Source organism: Chinchilla lanigera, unplaced genomic scaffold (genome assembly GCF_000276665.1).
Source record: "Chinchilla lanigera isolate Chin_1 unplaced genomic scaffold, ChiLan1.0 scaffold00004, whole genome shotgun sequence".
NCBI lineage: Eukaryota > Metazoa > Chordata > Mammalia > Rodentia > Chinchillidae > Chinchilla > Chinchilla lanigera.
In genome coordinates, this window is record NW_004955405.1 from 9996061 (window position 1) to 10016517 (window position 20457).

The 20457-nt window shown below is 37.9% G+C and overlaps 1 protein-coding gene across 2 annotated transcripts in view; it reads right to left on the reverse strand.

Annotated features, from left to right (window-relative positions):
* Nucleotides 1-20457, reverse strand: part of Best3 (bestrophin 3) — a 73599-nt gene that overhangs the window by 38466 nt on the left and 14676 nt on the right. For both annotated transcript variants that reach the window (XM_013517531.1, XM_013517529.1), the window contains exons 4-6: nt 6081-6155; nt 3519-3612; nt 2750-2882 (exon numbers count right to left, since the gene is read on the reverse strand). The gene's annotated coding sequence lies outside the window, so the exon portion shown is untranslated. The remainder of the gene's footprint in view (nt 1-2749; nt 2883-3518; nt 3613-6080; nt 6156-20457) is intronic.

Sequence of the window (20457 nt, forward strand, 5' to 3'; positions counted from 1 at the left end):
CTATATTGAACAGGAGTGGTGACAGCGGACACCCTTGTCTTGTTCCTGATATTCAACAGTCCAGGTAAGCACATTTGTCTTTAGTTTCAGTAAACCTCCAATGATAGAACTATTCAGAAAAGAGAAGTGATTGTTTCCAAGTAAAAGGAATACTCAAAACCACCCACTGATTGCCAAATTACCTTTTGCTCCTTAAGTAATAGAAAACAATAACAAATTTAGAGAGTCACTACCATCCCCTAAAGCTCTAGATTAATTTTACACAGATTTATTTACTTCATTGTTTTGATAAATTTCTTGCCAAATTTCTTTTGAGTGCTTGGTTAAATATGGCTGTGGTGGCTAAGTTTAACTGTGTCAATTTGATTGGTTTGGGAGATGCTGAGAGAATTAATAAACACACTTCTGGGTATGTCTGGGTGGATCATGGAGGAGCGACAGTGGGGTCTAGATGTGGTCCTTTGACACTTCTTCTCTGGTGCTCTTCCCCAGCAGTACTTCCCAGCCACCATGAGCTAAGCAGTTTTGCTCTGCCATGTCCTTCTGCCATTCTATCTTGGAATCAAGCGATCATGGACTGAATCCCCTGAAACCATCACACAAGTTAAATCTTTCCTCCATTAAATTGTAGGTACCTGATATTGTGTCCCAGACTCTAACTATTACAATAGTTATATATAAGAACAACTCTGTGTTTTAATATTAACCAAAGACCAGAAATGGCAATATTTTGGAGGAGTTGATTCTGAACTTGACATTTAGACATTATTAAATAGGGAACAAGGACTTAATAAGTATTTTTGAATGGAAAAAAATTTGTGTTTCAGAAAAATGTGTTTGCAAAGAATGTGTGTTAGATTAGAATGGGCAGGGACTATAGCAAGGGGGTCCACTTGGAGGTTCTTTTATGGTCGTTTGGGCATGAATTAGAATGGTGGTAAGTAGAATGCAGAGGGAGGATGGTGATGGGGAACCTGAGGAAAACCTCCACCAGAGGGAGAAGCAGCTGGGGGCAGGGCTGGAGAAGGGAAGAGAAGTCATACGTGGACACTGTCCTTTGAGCAGCTTGTTTGCTCAGATAACAAATACTGCAGAACATGATTCTCAAATTTGTTTCAAATTTGAGAAATATATATTGGTCGGGTTCTTCGCTGGGACAAAATACTTGACATTTGCCATTTAAAGGAGGAGAGATTTATTTTAGCTTGTAGTTTCAGAGGTTTCACCCCATGGTTGGCTGGCACCAAGGTGGACACATCGTGCTGGAATGGTATGGTGGAAAAAAGCTGCTCAAATCATGACATCCAGAAAGCAGAGAGCAGAAGAGCCAGGGAAGGGGCCAGGGACCAAAGGTGGTCATGCCCCATGTCACTTCCTCCAACCCCTCTAACTCCCAGTAGCCTGTCCAGCTGTGAGCTCATCAGTGGGCTCACCTGTGGATGAGATTAGTGCCCTCACAACGCAAGCACTTCTCCAGGAGGGTCTTAATCCACTCAAATCTACAGTCAAGATTTGCCAGCACTCGTGACATGGGGAGCCATGAAACTTTGATGTTTTATTTGATCCTGCAAATAGGAATATGTCTGAGGCAAAAATGAATGCAGAGTAAAAGCACAGATAAAAGTTCATGTTCCCACAAAAAAACGAGTAGTTGAATTAAATATGATTAGCTGATGCTCAGATTTTCTGCTAGCATTTGCCCTTGGCATATACTCATTTTGTGAGTATGTGCTGGATCTCTCTAGAAAAAAAGAAAGTCAGTGCCAAAGGGTGAGGATTTATAGAGTAAAACGCAGAGAAGAGCCATTAATTAATTTTATTGGCTTCCACAGCAGAATTCCTTGGTTCAGTTGATTTCAGAACTATTCAGATTGATCTTTTTCTTATTGTAAATTTTTCCTGGCTCAGTTAGATGGTAAACCGCTTGAGAACTCATGTGATGCTTGTGGGTGCTTTTCCTACTTACTGACTGCCAGTCATACAAGAACAGCTGACTAGGATAACTCATGTGTATAGAGGTTTCTTTTCTTTCTTTTTTCTTTTCTTCTCTCTCTTTCTTTCTTTCTTTCTTTTTTTTTTTTTTTGAGATGCTGTACCTATCTTCCAAAATTTCTACTACAATATGTCTTTGGATGTAGAATCTGCCAAAATCAAACCAAAAGGGAAACCTCTTCTACTATTTTCTCTTTTTGATTTTAGGGGAGAAATGGTAAATGGTTAGGACTAGAGAAACTGAGTCTTATTATAGCTGCAGCTCTAAACCCATAAGAAACTAGGTATTTGAGGAGTCATCATTACTTTCCTTGCATAGAGAAATTCCCAACTCAACAAAACAGAAATGCATTAGTTCAAATTATGAAAGTTATCCTTTCCTAATGAGAGCTATGAAAACTTTGTTCAATTTTAGAGATAAAAGCTTCGAGTCTTACAGAATTATTACTGTAGTCTGAAAGTGTACTGAAACTGTATCCTGGACTTTATAATCAATGACATTTCTTAAATGGAGTGTACCACTCAGCACAAATACATTCCAGATCACTAAAGAAAAAATTACAATATAGAACTGATTATAAATCTGTCCAATTTCATGAAAATCATACAAAAATCCTGTTTATTCCAAGCCACTGTGAAATTCTGTTACTTAAACAACAGCGGTAGAAGGTGGTAGAAATAATATTACTCCAAAGGTAGAGGGAAGCTATAGGTACATAGGAAAAATTTATGCATACATATGTGGATGATTTTATACCTTTTTATGTAGTGAAATGTATTTGGCAATGAAAAAGACTTGTTGATCCTGGTTCTCTAATCTGGTGGACCGAATATTCTTCAGATGTCTTTTCAGGTTTGTAACATATAATAGCACCTGAACAGTGGTACTGCTGGGGGACAGTACAGGGTTTGGGGTAAGAGAGGGAAGGAGAAACTTCAGGTTTGTTTCATATAGTTTTATATTTTAAAAATAACATCCATATTTTCATATTTAATCATATGCAATAAAAATCTGATTTCACCCCACTTCTAATTTATACTTCCACCCCATATCTTTCACCCAGTTCCACATCTCAAATGCAACATACCCCAAATTTAACTTTTCCCCAAAATGTGCTTCACCTCCAATTCTTCCCAAATTGTTCTTTTCAAAAACATTTTTTAAAGGATTAAGGAAGGTGAGGATGGTGAGCTGTCTCTGGTTCTTCTCCTTTCCTAGAAAAAAGATTTCACTCAACTGGTAAATAATAGCACAAAGAGGCAGATGGGAGGTTCCAGTGTGGTGGAATTGTCACCCTCTGTGTGAGAGAGGGAAGGGATAAGTCACTGGAACCCAGAGAGGTCAGCTAAATGAAGAAGATGCCAGATATGGGTACGACACAACTAGACACAGGAGAGCTAGTTAATAGACGGGCCACTCTGACTCACTTTCCGCCTTTCAAGTTCCTGCCAGAGGCTCCCATTGACTGCACCCAACCAGAAGCCAGAGGTAAGAAAGCCCAGTGATGCATCTGAAACATACCCACCTGGTGGGGCCCAGTGCAGAGTGGAGAAGGCTGGAAAGTGGGTCTGGAGGAATAAAGGAAAGGAATCCAGCACAGAGATTATCTTCTTCCACTCCTTCCGTTTTGCAAGTAGGAAAAATAAACCTCAATGAGATTAAAATATTTATCCAAGGTCACAATGAAAAGCAGTTTAGTAGAGCTGATAACTCACTGGTTGGCAATTTGAAGACTTAGACTGTAGTTTGGGGTAGGTCATTTGGGGTAGGCTTCAGTTTCACAGGTATGAGTGAAGGGAAGGGGTGGATATTGGGAGAGGGGAGACTAAGGGAATGTTTTTCAAATTGGGGTGCACATACCTGTGAGTGTACATAGGAGTTTTCAGACCCATGGCTTCCTTATATATACTTTCTCCTGTAATTAATCTGTTTTTTTACCTTTAATAATTGTTTTTTTCCCACTTGACAACAAAAAGCATGACCCTCCCTCACCTTCTATAATGGAGGGTATGAAACTTGTGGGGTGTCAAATAGAGGAACATTCTGGAAATGAATAGCTTTGGAGGCAGGTTCCTTTGATGGCACATGACAACTTCGGTAAAGAAATACTGATAGGCACAAACATTTACATGTAGACAGTCTTTCTGAGAAGGGTTTGAATTTCATGAATGAACATTTCACGTTTTAAATTCAGGACTGAAAGTGGGTTTTTGTCCACTTATGAGGAAAGAGGATTCTGAGGTGATGAATGTTTGAGCTCTACCAGGAACTAGTTGTGCCACATACCACGCAGACTGGTAAAACCGTGGGTGGTAGTATGCAATTGTCTCACCTCCTATACACATCGTTTTGTTCTTATTCAGAGCTCTGTTTCCTCACAGAAAAACCAGTTCACAATGAGATGAAACCAGGAGCTTCCAAGGCCAGTTGTCATTTCCCTTTGCACACGTTTAAACTAGGACATATTGCTTCACTAGATCAGTGTTATTTATGATTCCTTCCAATCCGCTGTCTACTTGGACAGCTGCAGTAGTCTCTATGATGCCAACCTTAAGCTTAAGGACTTTCAGAGTACTATTAGTTACCAATTATGGTTCTCCTTCTGTACATTGCTCTAAATAACTCCTGCAGTTCTTGAAAATGTTATTATTGTTTTGTTAAAATGACAACATGCTCTCTGTAAAAGTTACAACAAATGAGAAAATATAAAAGAGAAGGACAAAAATATCCTAGATTCTACCACTCAAAAAGAATTGTTAACATTTGGTGACATAAATTTCCATTTACTCTCTAGGAGTTAAGGGATTTGAGGTGGAAGACAATGTATTCTAGCTTAAGTTATGGTTCAGATAGAAAGTTTCATAAGTCATAAAGTTTCACTATGTAGCAAGTTTCATTAAACATTCAAACAAAAAAAGAAAATGAAAAAAATATATTTGATATGTTGGGCCTGGTGCCAAGAGATTGGAATGAACAGCTGAACGACTGACTCTCCTGACTCTCCTTCTCTGCCTCCAAGGAATTCACTGTCCAGAAGAGCAGACAAACAAACAAATCACTGCTAGGCAAGAAGAGATGACTAAAATCTACTATACTCTGCTAAAATGAGCAGCATTAATGCAAAGCTGTGAAATGGCACAGTGTATTCAGAAAAAAGATCAAGAAGCAGCAGTCATTCTCTTTGGGGTGGACTAACAAATCTTTCCTTTGCAAGGCTATTCTCTATCCCCACCCGCCTGAATCTTCTCTTTCTGTGCAGTGCTTCCTTCATAAGGAGATTCAAAACTAACTTGACTTTCAGTTATTCTAAGATAACCAAAGGGAATCTAGGAAGCTAAAGAGTATACAAAATACTCGGAATACATACAGCCTTTATAGCTAGGCTGCTTGAGGGTAACATTAACTTCTGCAGATTTGCAAATGTAGCTGTCTTAGTAATTAAATCACTCCAGTAGATAAAAAGCAGGTGAGCCACAGGTGACATTTACATATGTAGATAAGGGAATTGCTTGCTGTCCAGTAGTGTGTGTAATTTATTGTAATCACAAAACAACAGACTAAGAAGCTTAAGCTTATTTTTGTGTCTGTGGTGTGTGTGTGCGTGCCATATTTTATTCTTTTTGATTCAGATGTACTCAATAGTTTAGTGTTCTTAGAAATAAGCCATTTCACATGTTTGTACCACAGCCCACGAATCTCTTAGGAGCTTGATTTCTTTTCCTTTCTTTTGTTTTTCTGAGACAGAGTTTTGTTGTGTAGCGCAGGCTGGCCTTGAGCTCGCTTATGTAGCCCATGCTGGCCTCGAACTCATGGCAATCCTCCTGCCTCCTGAATGCTGGGATTACAGGCATGTGCCACCACACCTAGCTTGATTTCTTTTTGAAATAAATGAACCTATCTGTTTTGACTCCTCTCTCATTTTGGTCCTCTACCCATATCCATTCCTTTCACTCCCCGCCACATCTGTATTTTTGCTCTTTCTTCACTATCCATCGTCTCTTTCTCTAAGGTTCTTACAGGCAGACTGCCATTAAGTGGACAATTTTTCTAGGTCTTTACATTGCAATAATCCCCGGCCTCTGCCTACCTGTTTCCCTGGCCCAAGTTCCTAGAGCTTAGGGCTTAGCAGGAGATCATTCCACAGTTAAGTCTTCCCCTGCATCTGGGAAAAGAGGAAGATATGTGTAACTGTTTCCTCTAATGCCTTATTTCTTAAGGACATTACTTACACAAATATTTTAGTTGTATTGACTTCCTTTTTGATGCATGGTTGTTCTCAAGATTGATTTTTAAAAGAAAAATGTTTGAAGTGTGCGCACTTTTCATTCAAAATGAAAGTATATGTTGGTGCACAAGATATATTTAATGCACATATTAATTATTTACAGATTTGAGTCATAGGCATCTAAAAGCAAGCCTTCAAGCCGATCAAGGCTAAGTGGCTTTTAAATTATATCTGTCAGCATTCTTGTTATTCCTTTGGGTTAGAGAGAGTCTTTTTCTAAGATATCTTCATGATATAAAGAAAGCCATTTAAAAATTTCATATGTGCATATATCTGTTAGTGTCTAGTGTTCCTTAATTGTTCTTGATGTAAAATATAACTTATATCCTTTAACTTTTATATTTCATTGATGTATTGTTTTTTAAATCTGGTTCACACCTGTAATCAGAGATCCTTTCTTGTTTTTTTAAAAGTTTAACTACTTCCTTATGTTTTTATAAATTAGTAAAACTTTCATTTTCTCAACAGTAAGAGGGGGATCATGGTAGAGTTGATACAGAGTCATAGAGTTGTCATGAGGTTAAATGAATTAATATGTATAATGGCAGCAACAAATAACAGTATTTGAGTAGTTTCCTTGCGCCAGTCACTATTTCAAGTGGTTTACATGTATCATTAACTCATTTATTCCTCCTTCCAACTCTATGTGCTAACCACTGTGGTTATCATCTTCTCTTTACAGATGAGGAAACAGGCACAGAACTGAGTCTTGTTCCTAGGTTACACAGGGAGCAAATGGCAAAACTGGGATTAAAATTCAAGCAGGTGGATTTCTGAGCCACCCCTCTTATCCACTGTGTTAAATTGCCTCTCAGGGAAAAGAGTACTTAAAAGAACCAGGTTTTGGATTCATAAGAATTTTTATAAACATTGAAAAGTAAAATCCAGAGAATATGAAATGAATGCTTTTATGTTATTGGAGCTCAGTGTGGTTTGGCTAAGCCATCTCTAATCCTAATGGCTGCTATTTTAAATAGCTTTTTGAGTCCTTACTTCCTTCTTTTCTTTTTTTTTTTTTTTTTTTTGGTTTCAGAGAATATATATTCATTTATCTGGAGCGCTTACATGAACTTACGTGTAATGGTTTTTCTCCGGTACCGGGAACCGAACTCACGACCTTGTGCTTGCCAGGCAGGAGCTTTTGCTGCTGAGCTAAATCCCCAGCCCCTTCCTTCTTTTCTTGAATGATTTAAATCTCTGCCTTCAGGTAAAAACACACTAATGGAAAAAACATAAGGTTTTTGAATCAGAAATGGTTCAGCTCTTTTACTACCTCTGTGATCTTGAACAAGCCTATGTTTCACTGAAACTCTGTTGTCTTGTGTGCAAAAATGGTGATAATGTCTGTTCAAGTTCTACAACACCAAGGCATGAAATAATCAAACTTCAAAGCACAGAGGAGGGCAAGGAGGAAACTCAGACCACGAGTACAGACTATGATGCACACTGTCTATGACTGAGACACCTATCTTAGCTGCCTCCAAGGCTTAAAGTCTTGACAGCTCCCCAAGAGGATGGAAATTAAGGATCTCACTGAATACCACTACTTCATTGCTTATATACTCATGCTTGAAGTTCTCACTATAGAAAATTGTGTATCATTCTTATTCCATAACTCATATAATTCTTAATTTTAAATTAAGTTTAAACATAAAGAACTCTAAAGTATCTTACAGATATTTATAATTTGTACTTTTAGTAAAAATTCCCATATATAGGAACAAATTGTATATAGGAACAAACTGTATATAAGAACAAACTGTATATATAGAACAAACTGTATATAGGAACAAACTGTATATAGGAAAGATAGGCACAATATTTTAGGAAAAATTCTTGTATATAGGAAAGATAGGAACAAATGATATGCACAGAAGTACTATTTGTGGAATGCCAGTGCATAGAGAAGAGCAAAGTCTTTTCAGAAATTAAGAAATGCAAAACAAAAACCATATATTTCTTATATGAAAATAGTTCAGGTAAGGGATATAGTCATTGTTGATGTTATAGAAACTGGATTAAAAGCCTGTTGGAAGACCACTTTTAATATACAACAAGTACCTTAAATACGTTCACATATTTTAAGAGAATTTTCTGAAATCTAGATTCAAGAAACATTAACTACTGAAAAAGCTTTTAGTATAAACTGTTCATTGTGACATTATTCACAATAATGGTAAGTTAGAAACACTCTAAATTTTCTCTACCAACTAGGAATATAAGGAAACAAAGTGTTTCCCACAAATGATTATTTAAAATGATCAGTTATTTAAAATTATGCTGATAAGTAGTTTCTAATGGCAGAGGGAAATACATGTAAATACAAAGCAGGATGCACTTTATGTACAGTGTCATCACAGCTAAGTATAAAATAGTTGTACAAGTACAACAATTTGGAATAAATAGTATATAAATATACTAGAATGCTGATGATGGTTATTGGGGAGGTTGTGATAGTGGTGATTGTTTTCCTGCTTTTTCCTTTTTTTATATTTTACAAAGTAAGCAAATGTTATTTTACAGTGTTAAAAAACAAAGCAAACGATATGAATAGAGATTTTGTTGCTAGTCTGGGCATTTTGAGGATGCCTTAATAAGGCAGCTTCTGCTTGGGTGTGCACCCTGTTATACTGCTCCGCAGGGTTTCTGTGGGAATGACTCTACTATGTGGAGCGCTGGCCAATACATATTGCCATATATTATTGAAGCAAAGCAAGAAATTTCAACTGACAACCTTACATAAGAGCTAGGAAGACATTTTTCTTTTTCTTTTCTTTTCTTTTTTTTTTTTTTTTTGTACTGGGAATCGAACTTGGGACCTTGCGCTTGCCAGGCAGGCGCTTGCCAGGCAGGCGCTTGTGCCACTGAGCTATATCTCCAGTCCGGAAGACATTTTTCGAAAGGTTTTTTTAAGCATTTCCTTAATTTATGCTGTTCCTTAATTAGCCAGCTTTCCCATGCATTTGAAATTTCATTTACATAACATACAGTTTTTTAAGGCTTCTTTTGTTTGTATTGTTAAAAGTAAGATACACTATCATGTGCTGGAATCTTTATCAGGAACACACCAAGAAAAGAAAACAAGGTATAATTCAATCAAGTTTTTTTTTTTTTTTTTAAAGAATAAAATTTGGTGGTAATAAATAGAGTCATGTTTTACTCAGGACTATCTTGATTAACACTTGTCCTGATATACTGAATAAATGTGCCCGCTCCTCTCAGAATTGTTCTGGTCAGACAGTAAGTTGTATGTCACTTGCGCAGTATCAGATACGGAGATGGGGGTGGGAAGGGTGAAAGGTAGGATCAGGATCCTGACTGCTGAGTGGAGGTGTGACTGGAGTGGGGTAGGGTGGTGGCAGTTGGCTTCTAGCAGTCAGTGTGTAGAAAGAAGGAGGTGGCTGCTTCACTGAAACGTACAGAAAGTAACCCAGCTGCCAATGAACTCAGGCCCTTGGGTTGTATTCCTTGGTCTAATCAGTCACATATCTATTACCTGATAGTGATTCCAGCAGCATTGACTCTACCTGAAGGTGGAAAAGAAAATTTATCTAGTTGATTTAAGGTGCCCAGGACATGCTTACCCTCGGCTATGTTTTCCACAAGTACAAAGTTTGGAGCCCAGCATTTCCACCATTAGAGTTACTATAATTAAATATTCTCAAAATAATTAAAATTCTGTCTGGAGAGAAAGGCAAAGTGCAGGGAAGATGACACTCTCAAGGAGTTAGAAGGATTCTCAGGCTGGCACTGCTCTTCCTTATAGGACATTTAACATTTAGTGTCTTCAGTAATAAAAAGAGAGAAATAAAACTTATTCTGCCTATCTCATGGGCTTATAGTATGAATAAAATGGTTATGATCTGTGAAAATGCTCTGTAAATGAAAAGCACTCTGCAAATATCACACTGTTAGTATTATGAAGTTATTGGAATAAAGTTACTGCATCCAATTTTTAAACAGTATCACCTTGGCATGCAGTGAGCAAGATCTGGGGAAGATGATACACACTGGCTAAACGCTGATGGCGGGTTACAGAGAGGAGAGAACTGAAGCCGGCTGGCTGGTCACTGGAACCACAGAGAGCTTTTTAGAACAAAACATATTAGTGAGCACCACCCCAAGAGCCTGAAATTCAGTCGATCACACAGAGTACAGAGTAAGTCATTTGGGGAGGGGGTGAGAGGATCCTGCTGAACATGGTGCAGAGCAGGCTAGAGTCTGACTGGGTATGAAATGATAGAACTCTTGGTTTGATAATATTTTTCAGAGCTGGCTTTGCTAGGAAATTTAGGGCTAAAATGAATTTCTGGTATTTGCATGACTTATCTGTCTTAGTTACTTTTCTCTTGTTGCTGGAACAAAATACCTGACACCCCAAATTAAGGAAGGAAAGGTTTATTTAGCTCACAGTCCATAATTAGCTGGCTCCAAGGCAGGGTGGCAGGGCACAGGCTCAACAGTTCAAGGCAGCAGAAGACAGCAAGAGCAGCAAGAGCAAAAGGGAGAAACAAGTCTCTTTTCCTCCTTTATATTGTATATCGGCCATCCGCCCACGCCCACACAGTCTCCTTGCTCTCCTCTTCTGCAAGCTGAGGATATTTACAGAGTAAGGAGCCTGGCCTCAATCACTTAGTTGACCTTTAAACTTCTCAAGTTGACACAGAGCTACATCCTAGAACAGTAGGGTATGTCCTTTTCACCCCATTTCAGGATGTAGAGCTGCTGAGTTACTTAGGTAAGCTTCTAGACTCAAATTGACTCAGTGTATCAACCATAACATCACCCAATCCACTTCCCCTCAATTTTGGAAAATAAACTCCATGTGGGTAAAGATTTTTGGCCCTTTACTTCACTGCTGAATGCCCAGCACTTAGAACACTTCCTGGCACATAGTACCAGATAAATATTACATAAATATGTATCATTTGCCAGTATCATCTCTTGTCCTCATTCATGTCTATAATTTAAAGTTGGCTAAGTTTTGCTACTGCAGTTCTGGAGCTATTTAAGAAGAGAATTAGACCAAATTTAGGATACAGGGACTTGATTTGGGCCACACAATGGTGGCTTGAACTTGGGGCAATTGTTACTTGCACCACTCACCTCAGTTCTTTACTGGTGACTTGTCAAGTTCTGTTGACAAGTTTTAATATCTTGTTGGTAGTCTTCAAGCACTAGGATTACCTTTCCAAGAATAGAATGACTTTTAAAGTTGCGTTAGTTGATTATACCCCCAAATAAAATGATGGAAGAGTCTTTCAATTCTCACCAAAGTTTGTTGCTATCCTTTGAGCACTGTAACATGATAATGATTTAGATAATATAGTTTGGAGATTAATTATATTAACTTCACCAGTCACCTTAAGCTTTTTGGATAAGCGATTAGATTGTATTTTGTGTGCCGTACCTCTTATGTTATTACTTAACCACTTAACAAATGAATAGACTCCAGTTCAACTGAAGAAATGCTGGTTGAGTTCTGCCTATATCCAGATGTTAGAGATGAGTGTGTGGAGGTAAGACAAATATTACCTCTTAGTTTCTGGTGAGATAGGTGATACCAGATATATGTAATATGCATGTATGTATATATTATGTATATGAGTATGTATTGCCAAGATTCTTATGAGAGTAGTTAATGGAATACCTGATTTAAAGTGTAAGCATATTTATTATCTTCCAAAGGTGTACCTACGGTTGCCTAATCACTGATGTGATGAAATTATGGTTCTAGTTCGGCTTCTCTGGACATCTGTTGGTTTATCTTTCACATTTCAAAAAGAAAAAAGGGGGATAATTAAAGGGGTGAATACAAACAAAACTGGGGTCTACCAGCAAGAAGTGTGTGTGCCTATGTATAAGTGTGTGAGTGGGGTACTTAATCAACTGTCACATCCAGATAAAAACTTTGGAATATTATAGGTTAATTTTGCCTGAGAAATACAATGATTTAATAATACACTAAAGCCTGCGAAGGAGTAAAGCAGGGAAACATACTAGGTTTATTATATGGCATGACTTTATAATAATGTTATTGTTTAGTTAAATACACAAATGCAAAGTGTGTTCATTAAAAAATGTAAGCAGCAGAGGCAGACCATTGTTAAGATTGGTTGGGTATCCTTACTTTTTTTTGGTATCTTCGTGTTTTTATGTATTGACAAATAAGGGCTCAGGTGTATGCATGTATGCACACATTCATCAACACTTTCCAGAAAGCCTCAATATCTTTTGGTCTTGGCCTGGGCCCTCTAGGCTGGAGAACCACAGGCAAAGATTACTGTGTGCTACTTTATGCAGGAAGTACAAGTGAGGCTGATGGGGGTAAATTACAAAAATGGATGTGAGGCAAGAAAAATGCAAAGCAATGTGATGTGCTGTGTAAACCACTCTGGCTGTTTCACAATGAGGCTGGCAAAGCCACAGCAGATGTTGTTTGGCAGATGTGTTGACTTGCATTCAGGACTGCTCAGGCAAAGCTGCACAAAGTAGCCCTACTTGGGAGGAGTCCACCTAGGCACGGAAGGAAGGGGGCTTTCTCCTTGCATCCCTACTGCCTTTCATTTCTCATTGGTTGTTTCACCAAAAGTTAACTCCCCTGCCAGCCACTCAGAAGCCAGTTTCCCTGCTCCACAGTAGCGTGGGTAGTGTCAAGAGGTGAGACAAGTGACACTACTTTCCCTGACAAAGTGTTCATTGATAAGAAAAACACCTCTATATGAGAAATTTTACATGTTTTCTACATTAAAAGCCTCAGGTTTCAGGTACATTTTGGAGAAAATACTTTCATCTTGCGTTTTCTTCTCATTAGTGCCTTGACACCTTGACAGTTTTGAACTTAATGACCACTCCTGGGGAGCGATAGGAATTCCATCTGCTTTTCTTAGTTCCTAGGCACCAATTTCCACTCAGTCTCCAACGCCCTGCTAAACCTCTGAGATTCATTCTGCTACCCTTGCCCATTTACCCTCAGTTAACTAAGAGATTTCAGAAATTTGCAAGTTTTCCTGACTTTAAGAAATCCCCTTACTTTATTTTAAAAGTCAACTCACCTCAGAGAATAATTGTATTACAAATATAAAATATTCTTTATCCTAGTGCACTTTTGTTTTTTCCTTCAGAGAAGTTTAGTAACACAGTTAAAAATCAAATAGTGCTTGCGACCATTTAAAAATGTCCAGAAAAAACAGAAAAGACAAAACTAGTAATGTAAGCTAGCCCCACTAGTGTTGAGTAAACCAAAGAAAGCTTCCTGTATCATAAAAAAAAAAAATCAGATCTGACCACTGAGACTTAGTCAATATACCAGGCAAGCAAATTACAACATTAATCTTTTAGTTATGATATTCTAACATTGGGATATATTTTGTGATTTTTAGTGGTAAAACAATTTTACGAATTGTAAATTGTACCTGCTAGAGTCAGGGACTATCTAAAATCGAGGTAGGCCTAGGACCTCCCTATTCTTGAAATCTTGGAATATATGTTCAGGGCTGTTTGATGTTTAAAACGCTGCACCTTCATTAACCAAAGTTGGATAAAAACAAATACCATACTTCTGATCAGCACAAGTTCATACCATACCAACTCAAAGCTAGAGAATGCAATGTGTCAGTTTGCTTATATAGCAGTCATATTGAGGGCACATGTGCAATTTCTGGCTCATATGTTTTCTAAAATATTGAAAATAGTTCAGTGGGCCCTATCACCACCTTTGAGAACCTTCAAGGATCCAGAGACCCCAGGTTGGAGCTGTTTCTTTAGGCAGGGGTGACACAAATTTCTCAGATGGTTCCAGTGTTATGATCTTGTACCCTGACTAATAATAGAGGCCATTTAATACCAATAGCTTCTCAAGGTGGCTTTAAAAAGGGAATTATAGGGGGCTGGGGATTTAGCTCAGCGGCAAAAGCGCTTGCCTGGCAAGCGCAAGGTCGTGAGTTCGGTTCCTGGTACCGGAGAAAAACCAAAAAAACTAAAAAAAAAAAAAAAAAAAAAAAAAAGGGAATTATACAATTATTATTCAATTTTGTAGTTACTGGCAGAAAACAGAAGAGAGTGGGGTTGGGTATTTATTTCTGATTCCTCCTTCGCTGAGTCCCCTGTTGGAAGATGACACCTCCTGTCAGGAAGCCCTCTGCAGTCAACCCTCTGTTTCATAGTTCCGGTAACTGCTCCTCTCCTTAAATAATTTCTAAAACCAGGCCTTTAAAGATTACATTTATTTGTTTCCAATAGTCTTCTGAGGAGAACAGTGCTGTAATTAATAACAGGGCTCAAAGGATTGTTGTGACATAAGCTGAACTGATTTGGAAATATAGGAAATGAGTTTTCAGAAAATAGAATGATAAAGCTAAGAATGAAGTTAGTGAGAGTCTGACTGGCTAGAACCCAAATGGGTATGACCAAGGCACAGCTGAGGACCAGGTTATTTGAGTGAAGAAGAGATTAAAAACTGAGAGACTAGGGGCTGGGGATTTAGCTCAGCGGCAAAAGTGCCTGCCTGGCAAGCGCAAGGTCGTGAGTTCGGTTCCTGGTACTGGAGAAAAACCAAAAAAAACCAAAACAAAACAAAAAACAAACAAACAAAAAAACTGAGAGACTATAGTGTTGAAAGGTCTCCCTACGATTTATAAAAATGACCAAGAATTAAGACTAAAGAGAGACCAGAGCTAATACTGAGAAATCAGAAAGATTGGCCCCGGTATTAATAGATAACAGCAAGGCTTAATCTGGTAATGTGAGATTTAAAGCTGGGGAATTTTAGGGTGAGGAGTGAGAAAAGTCTGGGTATACAGTAAATAAGGACTGGGTATACAGGCCCAGATATATGGATACTGAGGAAGAAAAAACCAGCCACCTCTCGCTGGTACTGATGGCTGCAGGTGAAGCAGTATCCTCAGGGGAGAGCCATTTTACTAGAGAAGGTGAATGAAATGTTCAAAGAAGAGACTGAGGATATAGGGGGCTTGATGGATAATAAATAAATTCCGGAAGACCAAAAAAAGAAGATTATCACTATTAACACTATCATTAATTAATGATACAATGTTCTCAGGTAGTTCTTCTGCTGTAGTTTCACCAATATATTTCCTTATTTAAAGTTCATCTTTTAGTGGTTTTCTTAAGGGCTAATTGGAACGTATTACCTGAGTTATTTTCATGTTTAAACATTTGCTTGTTCCATTATTTTGGATCTTTTCCTTGAGGACACCAATTATAAATTTTAAAAGAGCTCCTTTGCCTGTATTTATTCTCTAATGTCTTAGTTACTTCCTTGTTGTTGGGAAAAAATACCTGGCACCCACAAGTTAAAGGAGGAAAGGTTTATTTTAGCTCATAGATTGTAGGTTTCAGTTTATAGTCAGCTGGTAACAAGGAGGGTGGCATAGCACCTCATGGGAGAGAAGAAAGAGCTCATGGCATGGCCGCAGGAAGCAGCAATGATTAAGGGAGGAGCAGGGATCTATATTACCCTTCTAGGCCACAACCATAGTGACCCATCTCTTTCCTCCAGGCTTTACTTCCCTCATATCACGCCCAGTTCTAAATCCATCAGCAAGCTAATCTAGTATCATACAACCATGATCCAGTCCCCTCCCAAAACCCCCACCTATGAGCATATGAAGCTTTGAGGAGACATCTAGATATAAATTATAACAGGTGTATATGGTTTCTAAACTTTTCTTTTTACTCAGTTTCCGTTCATATTGCTTGCTTTTTTCTCATTTCTTTTCTCTTTTCTTTCACAACATTCTTCTGATTTTTTCTTTTCTGTGATGGTTTTATTTTTCTACTACTGGTCTTCTGAGTTCTTTCATCTTGCATTTCATCACTTCCTATTCTTTCTACATATTTTCCTTGAATTCTTACATTTCTGCTTATGGTTTTAATAGAGGCAATTGCTTCACTATTTTTTCCTAATTCAAAGAAACATATTTTTCAAAGCTTTCATGTCTGCCATAAAGACATTGTATTGGTAAAATATTTCTCACCTGGTGTTTTGCTTCTTTCCTTAAAAAATTTGCTATAATTTCTTAATTACATTTCCAACTTCATTGACTGATATTGGTTTTTTAAAGATTTTATTATCTTCTTGATTCAGCTTTGATAATTCATATGAATCTAGGAATCTGTCCATTTCTTCTGCATTTTCCATCTTAGTAGAATACAAGTTCTCAAAGTAGGTATAGAAGATCTGGATTTCTGCAGGATCTGTCATGATTTCACCCTTTCATTTCTAACTAGATGGATTTGAGTCTTTTCCTTCCTTTTTTGATAAGATTGGTTAAGGGCTTGTCAATTTTATTTACTCCTTCAAAAAACTAACTCATAATTCATTAATTCTTTGTATTGTTTTCTTAGTCTCCATTACATTAATTTTTGCTCTGATATTCATAATTTTCTCCCTTGTACAAGCTTCGGGCTTGATTTGCTCTTCTTTTTCTAGAAGCTTGAAGTTCAATGTTTGGTTGTTTATTTGAGCTCACTCTGTTTTCCTATATGGCTATTCACTGGTATAAATTTCCCTCATAGGACTGCTTTCATTATGTCACATAAGTTCTGGTATGTTGTATTGTCATTATTGTTTGATTGTAGAAACTGTCTAATTTCTTCTCTAATTTCATCTGTGACCCTTGGTTGTTCAGGAGGGCGTTATTTAATTTTCATGTGTTTATGAAGTTCTTGTGGTTTCTTTTACCATTTATTTCCAACTTTGTTGCACTATGGTCTGATAATATCATGGGATAATTTCATTTTAAGTAATTTGCATTTACTTAAGCATGTTCTATGAGCAAGTATGTGGTCTATTTTGGTGAATGTCCCATGTGCAGCTGAGAAGAATGTGTATTCTGATGTTATGGGGTGGAATACTCTGTAGATATCAACTAAACCCATTTGTTAAAAAGTTTGGTTCAGTTCTAATATTTCATTGTTGAATTTTTGTCTGGTTCATCTGTCTATTTGTGACAGTGGTGTATTGAGGTCCCCCATTACAATTGTATTTGTGCTTATTTGATTTTTGATGTCCATTAGTATCACTTTATATAGTTTGGTGTGCTGGTATTGTTGCATATGTATTTATGATTGTTATCTCTTTCTCTAGGACTAGTCCCTTTATAAGGAAGTAGTGACCTTCTTTTTGTCTCTTAATCAGTCTTGGCTTGATATCCACTCTGCCTGCAAATAGAATAGCTACCCTTGCTTTTTTCTAGGTTCCTGGAGTATTATATTCCAACCTTGGACTTTCAGTCTATGAATTTCTTTTTGAATTAAATGTGTTTCCTGTGTTCAGCACATTGTTGGATATTGCTTGTTGATCCATTCTGCCAATCTGTTTCTTTTGACTGGTTAATTGAGACCATTAACGTTGATGGTTATAATAGATATGTATTGATTCATCCTTGCCATGTTATTTTCCTGTTGTTGGCTCTCCCCCGTTTTCCACCTCCCTCTGTTTAATTGTTTGCCTTGCCTGGTGGATTCCTTCTGCTGGGGTTCATGGAGCTGTAGTCCTTGTTATCTTGTTACATTTTTACCTTGTTACCTTTTGGAGTGCTAGTTTGGTGTTCATCAATTTTCTCTGGTGTTCTTTGTCATGAATGTATCTTATTTCTCCATCAATTTTGAGAGATAGTTTTGTGAGGTAGATAAATCTGGGTTGGAGGCTGTTTTCTTTTAGGCTTTGAAATACTTCACTCTAAGCTCTCCTTGACTTGAGGGTTTGTGTTGAGAAGTCAGCCATGATTCTGATGAACATTCCTTTATAGGTGATTTGTTTCTTTTCTATAACAGCTTTTAATAGTCTATTCTTGTGTTGAATTTCTGGAGTCTAGACTATTTTATGGCTTGCTGTAGATATTTTTGATCATGGCGAATTGGAGTTTTTTATGCCTCACTTACTGTATCTCAAATTCTTTTTTCCTGTTTGAGAAGTTTTCTGCCATGATGTTTGTGAACAGGTTTTTTTTTTTTTTTATGTCATTTGTGCTATCTCCTGCTTTTTCATTGACTCCAATCAATCTTATGTTATTCTTTTTGCATCATCTAGCAGCTGTTGGATTGATTTCTTGTAGTCCATTGCTATTTTTTTTTTTTTTTTTTCTCCGGTACCGGGAACTGAACTCATGACCTTGCGCTTGCCAGGCAGGCACTTTTGCCGCTGAGCTAAATCCCCAGCCCCTCCATTGCTATTTTTAAGAAACCTTTCTCTTTGTGATCACTAACTGTGGTCCTGTCCTCACAATGGCTCTTTCTGCGTGTATACTTTCAATAGAATGTTTAATCTCCTGGAAATCCATTTGGATCTGTTTTATGGATTACATTTCTTTCCTGTGTTGGGCAATCATGGTTTCCATCATTTTTCTAAGCTCCTCTATTTTTTTATCTGTATTTGCTCTAGAGTCACTAAGCATGTGTTTCATTATGGTCACCATCTCTATCGTTATATGAGAAATTATTTCTTTTTTGATTTTTTCTAGAGCCTTGTTAATTTGCTTTGTAACTTCTGCGGTTAATACTTCAAAAAGTCCAGGTGGGTGATTTTCAGATTGTTCCACCTCATTGTCCCCTGCGTTTGCCTTTGGTGAACTGGATTTCTGGAGTTGCATCTTGTTTAAGTGTCTTCTCATTTTGTATTTTGTTTTAGTTTAATTCCTGGGTTGATACTTATAAATTGCCTATGGTGTGTAGCTTTATTACTAGTATTTAGAACCTTTAGGAAATGACTACTTCTCAGAGGTGTCTTCCAGGTGTAGCCAGTTTTGGGGTTTTGAGTCTGTTGCAATATCCTGAAAGGAACAAACTGTAGAAGAGAAATTGTTCTTTTTAAAAAATTGTTCTTTGAAACTGCCTCGCTGTGTAACTGCTTCATGGCTTTGTAATTACTTTCTTGACCCCTGTAACCAAAACAGCATGACCGAACATACAGGATGCCTGATTGTACCACTGAACCAAGCTTCAAGAACCGATGATCATTAATCTACCCTTGTAATTGATGATCTAACCTTGTTAGCTAATCAGAAGAACTGCCAGGCTGTTCTGTCTTACCTTTGTACCTCCTGCTTGTGCATCATATAAAAGCCCTAGACCGCAGGAGATTGGGGCCTATTCTGGGAATGACTGCCATCAGTGCCTGTTGATGTAAATAAATCTGCCTCCAAATCCTGGGTGTCATTTTGGTGTTTCTGCTTGCTGTTGCAATCCTACCTCTTGAATTTACTGGAGATGAGAAATTGCTGCCTACTTGGCCTAGCCCCTTGTTCTTTGGCCCTGGCCTACAGTATTTTTAGTGACACTTAGGCAGTCTCAGTCTTGGTATAGCAGGAAGAACAACTGTTAGAACAATTATGTCACATTAGCTAAAGTGGTACAATCAGCAATAACAATAGCATCAAACACAACCAAACTGAGGCAACTTTTAATTTGCCACCTTTAACTGTATAAACTATATTTGCAGTTATATAACAAAATCTAAAATAAACTAGAAAATTGCATACAGTAAATAAGCCCTCAATATGGCAATTTTACCCTTAGGGGAGAAAATGTAAAAGGGATTAGGGAGGAAATGGAGAAATAGAAGAAAAGAAAGAGATTAGAGGCAAGGCTGCAGGACAGAGGAAGATCACACAAATTTTGGGAAACTGGTGCAAAAGGCAGAAGGGAGAGAGAGAAGGAAGAAATAAAAACGAGAGCAGAGCAGAACAACAACAACAAAAAAACTAGAAACCATGTTCACACTCATAAAACCAAGGACAAACAATGAGGAAAAAAATGAACAAAAATAAGAGAGAAAGAAAATGAAGAAAAAAGGAAAGAAAATAATAATAAGAAAAAAAAATGTTCACTTCAAGGTGTGTCTCTGATGTCACTGGTAGACAACATGGGCAGACAGAGTCCAGATCAGCACCAATCAATCCCAGCAAGCCAGTGGCAGCTCTACACGGGGTAGTGGATAATCCCAGGGAGCCTGCATCCCTATTTCTATTGAAGTTTAGGTTGTCCTCTGGCTGCACGGCTGGGACCAGATCCACCCAGTCTGCAGCAATCCCCTTGCCTCCTGAGGGCTTGAACTGGGCTGGGAGCCACTAGATAGAGCCAGCAGCAGTTCCAAGTCCTGAGTTTAGTTGGCCTCTCTCCAAGATAGCTCCCAGCCAATTGCCCTCTCTTGGGGGAC